We start from the raw sequence: 5,442 nt of genomic DNA on the forward strand, positions 1-5,442 counted from the left end.
TCCTCTTTAGGTTTTTCATTGGCCGAAACTACTAACATATCCTTTGTATTAAATTATGTAATAAAAAATTTCTTTTTATTAAATAAATTAAATATAAAGATTGAAAACTGAAAGAAATTAACTAGAGACTATTTAGCTACCTACATTAAATAATAAAATTATAAACTAAATTTTAAATTTATTTTTTACTTTACTCATACAACAAAAAACTACATTAAATATAAGAGTGTATTGGATGAAAACATTCTTTAAATATAATTTTTGATCTATTATATATTAGTAGAAATGACTTGAGAAAGAATATTAAAATAAAATAACTATGACAAAAGTGGAATAAATTTAAATTTAATAAATTAAAATTACTTTATTGTTGATATAAAGTATTAAAAAAATGTCATGAACACAAAAGATGCCACAAATAGTGTATTGAGAGCCAACGCTAGCCACCGTTTTGAAGTTTAATATGGATGGGGCGTCGAAAGGGAACCTTGGGGTGAGTGGTATTGGCGGAGTTTTGAGCGATCATGGAGGGAAGGTGTCAGGTTACTTTGCAAAAGGAACTGAAATGATGGGTGCTTTTGAGACAGAGGTTCAAGTAATGTTACACGCTTTATTATTTTGCCAGCATATTAAATTTTCAAATGTGGTGGTTGAGAGTGATTCCACCTTAGTGGTTGAGTGAGTATCTAGGGGAGATAGGAGGTCATGAAAATGAGAACAAGTGTTTAATCATATAGATCATTTTATGTCTGTAATTCAGTGTGTTAGTGTGGTGCATGTATTGCGTGAGAGAAACATTGTGCCAAACCAAGGGTGTAGTAGGGAACAACAGATATGGGTATATTGTGATCCAATGTTACCTAAATGAGAAGGTTGTTTCCATTTTTATTGCGTTTCAATAAAGTATCTATATATATATATATATATATATATATATATATATATATATATATATATATATATATATATGTAAAGGAGACTTGAGCTTTTGCATGTATTAAATGCATTAAACCATAAAGCTCCCATACATTTATATTAAATATATTAAAAAATAAAAATATATTAAATATATTAAAAACTGAAAAAAAACTATATAATAAAAAACTATTGAACTACTAAAATAAAATAACAACATTCATAAACTTAAAATTGACTTGCACTTTGCATTTGACAAATATTAAAAATTAAAATTAAATATTAAATATTTATAAATATCTATCCATTTATATCTTTATGTATTTGTGACTTTGCTTAAAGTGATTGTATGACTACTAAAAAAATTGCTTATTGCAAAAGAAATGTTTAGCATTAAATAAGTTATGTGATATAAATAAAAATAAGTTATGTGATATAAGATCATTGTCATGCTCATTTAAATACAATAAAATAAAACTCTTGGTTTCCTGTAACCACCATTTTAAAATAATCAATTTCTAAAAGGATTTTGTAATTTTATAAATTTAATTGCTTTAAGAATAAATTAAAAATGAAAAACTTCCATTCTCCATTATCCGTTAATGAATAGCTCATTCTTAGAGGTGAGTCTTTTCTTCTTCCACTACTCTATGGTCATTGAGAATGCAGTTGGAATTCCATATAATTGAAACTCCGCTTATCAAAAAAAATAATTAATACGGAGTAATAATAATAATTGAAACTCCAACCAATCCTTTCGTTTTCAAAAATTCTTATTATTCTCACTCTCATGCTATTTAAACTAATTATATCAATTGCCAATTCTTCATGTTTCTATTCATCCCCTTCTCAACTTGCGTTGTCAATTATTTGTATAATATTCAAGCTGTTTTTCATACACGGTTTGTCTACCCTCTACTCAATTCACCATTTTAATTTTAGGATAAAGATGATTCACTTACACAGTTTAACACATGGTACCAGTTGTCCCCTCTGTCCTCTTATCAATTTACCAGCCATTTTAATTTCAGGAGAAAGAAGAAGCAGTAGCAGGTTCAATGACCATCTCTCTTGAATGCTCAAAGCATGTATTATACTGAAAACACAAGAAGAATTAAATTAAAGCTCTGCTACTAATTAATTACTATAGAAAAGAAATTCTTCTATCTTGATTTCGCCCCCTAAATAATTTGAATTTTTTTTACTGCATTCAACCCTCAAATATGGCTTCTAATCATAAGTTTTTTTCACTTTTAGAATTATGTTATTGCCAAATTTAGGTTTCGTGAGGAGTGATATAGATTGGTTGATGAAATGGAGCCTGATCAGTTTCAGCGGACAATAAGACCATATATGGTTTGATGATCGTTGCAACGTACTTACGGAGGTGTTTGAGCAAAGATCCAAAGCAACAATATGGATTTTATTCAAATAGGATTGAGTTTTATTCAAATCTTTGTCTTTGAGTATTGATATGATGATCTTTTTCATTTTTCATACTTAATATTTTCATCAAAACATGTATATATGCTACTATTATATATACACACACACACACACATATATATATATATATATATATATATATATACATATACATGCATCCCCTTCATAGTGCTTTGATATTATTTGGATTGTAAATTTTGTAGCCCAAAATTAAAAGTAATGACCCATGAATAAACATAGAATTAAAATATCAATACATTACATTTTGATATTTGGAGTATTTTGTGTCGCAAATGACTATTTCTCTATAATATATCTAAAAGAAGAGTTTGATTGTATACTTTGACTTATATTCTCACCTTTTTTGCTTTCAGTAAATAATTATACTCAAATTTTTATGGACCAAATGCACTATAGGGTTGCCATGGGAGCTTACTATGTTTTGGTATGTACAAGATACTAAGTCAATTGTTATTTTTTTTTTTCTTATAGCAATCTTGGTTTTCAAATTCATCTTACGTCAAGGATATGATTCTTTTCTATTACTCCATTTTCTTACTTCTCTTTTGATATTTATTTCTTTCCCGATTAGCGATTTTGGGAGCATATCAAGTGAGAGCAATGTTTATCGTGAGAGATTAGAACATTAAATCGTGATCATTATATTTTAATATTGATAGATCAAATTGTCACGATTTAATGCTCTCATCTCTCACAATAAACATTGTTCTCACTTGATACGCTTCCTAGCGATTTCAATATATATATATATATATTAGTTTTTTTTTCATATGCAAGGGTTATGTCAAGGCATGAATTGTCTCATATTCTATTGCTGTAAAACGATTTCATGTCTTATGAAATTTTTTAATAAATATAAAATAACAGCAAGAATATATATTATTTCAACATCTATATGAGCCTACAAGTGGTTCACTTAAATAAGTTGTGATAGAACTTATCTAAATTTACCAAATCAGTTTTATAATGAAGATTCTCTTAGAGAAATAGAAATACGGGCTCCTTAAATTTAAATTACATAGTTGATCGATGACATCAAGTGTTATATTATTCATATGATTTAAGGGACAAAATATTATTACAAGAGTTCGTGTGAGATGGATAAAGGAAAACATAATATAATCGAACAAAAATTCATGTATTCGGTGAAGTTCTTAAGATCTTGATATTTAATAGGATATCTAAAATATTGTATGCATCTAAAAATATGAATATTAATTATGTTACTCATGAACATTAATCCAGTCATGGGAAGGCGCAATGGTAAAAGATTAACTATCAAACATATAGAAGAATGGATAATAATAGATGAAAAATACTTACAAGAAGCAATCATATCGATACCAAAACCCTTATCCCATGGATAGCTCTTACCACAAGTTATGTAAGTGAAATTTTATCTGAGAAGAAAATAATTCACAATAAAAATGTTACAACAAAAAATATATTATTGTTGAGAATAATTCACCAAAAGGATGAAAATATTATTGAGTAAGATAAAATATATGCACAATATACTTTTTTGGCCACAAATGTATTATTTTGTTAAATATATTGTTAAATAATGAATTTTGTCAATATTATTACATTTAATATATTTATATACTCTTAATCTTCTTTCATTTAATAATTAGTTTACCTTTAAACAAAATTATGTATGTTTTACAAAGATACATAATTAGAAAAACTTAAAAATAAGCCCGTGCAACGCACGGGTTTAATTTCTAGTATATATATATATATATGTATGTAAATGAGACTTGGGGTTTTGCATGTATTAAATGCATTAAACCATAAAGCTCCAATACATTTATATTAATTACATTAAAAAATAACATAAAATATTAAATATAAACTGAAAAAAATTATTTAATAAAAAAACTATTCAACTACTTAAATTAAATAAAAACATTCATAAACTTAAAATTGACTTGAATGGACGGAAAGGACTTCCAATAACTGCAAGAGTCTCACTTATAGACTCAACTTTCCACCACTATGAACATGCAGTTATTGGAACGGTTCTGACTACCTTGAATGCTGGAAGCGTAGTACTTACTATGTTTCCAAATTTCAACGTTCATCTAGCAGATCCAACAGTACCAAGAAGATTCAAGGTGCAAGTCCAGATAGTAGGTGCTCCTCAAGATTCAGAGGCTTTTGCAGCCTCCCTGAACCATCAGATTGTCTTCCGTCTACAAGATCATTTTATTGATCTTCCCATGGAGAACAAGCTTTCAGAAAATGCTTTGATGATCATAGCAAATTCTGAAAATCATGCTCCATGTATTATCCAGATTCCCAAGCAGATTCCCAGAAAGAAACTTGAAGAACTAATTCCACTTGAGTGGATTAGTAATTATGAAGTTTTTAAGAAAGATCAGCAGCCTGTGATGTACACTGAATCCACTATGAAAAGGTTCTCTGATGGTACTGTCAAGACCATTTTTAAGAGGAAGGAAAGAGTTTCATCTTCTTCTTCTAATCCTGTATTCTCCACCATGATGATTACTCTCGGAGAAAAGGAGAAGGAAATTCCTGTTCACTCCTTTAGAGAGGATGACACTCCTATTTATAGTGACAAGATAAATGGTCACTTTATATGGGATGTAGCCCCGAAAATGTGTGATGAAGATTGTGATTGCTGGATGGATCGTGATGAGGATGAAGAAGAAGAGGAAGAAGAAGAGAAACCAAAATCTCCTTGCCGACCACCACCAAAACCAAGAAAACCAAAGCCAAATAGCCAATCTTGGTCTCTCTCCTCAAGACCAAAACCTCTACCTCTTTATCGAAAGGGCCTGATGGCCTTAAGAAAAGAAAAATATTGTCCTCCACCCAATGATCCTACCTTGATTACTTGGCCTCCTCCTCCTTCAAACTGCAAAAATAACAACAGATTTTCCATTCCAAAGCCTTTACAGAAAGAAGCATGCATGATGTTCTCCTCTTCTAACTCCTATGACTATAATTTTCCTCCTCTTGAAAGGAAGAATGACCCAGTCAAGAAGGTTCAAACCAAGCCTTTTGTTACTAGTTCAGAAATGCTTCCTGATGGAG

Source organism: Lotus japonicus, chromosome 3 (assembly GCF_012489685.1).
Source record: "Lotus japonicus ecotype B-129 chromosome 3, LjGifu_v1.2".
In the NCBI taxonomy this organism is placed as follows: Eukaryota; Viridiplantae; Streptophyta; class Magnoliopsida; order Fabales; family Fabaceae; genus Lotus; species Lotus japonicus.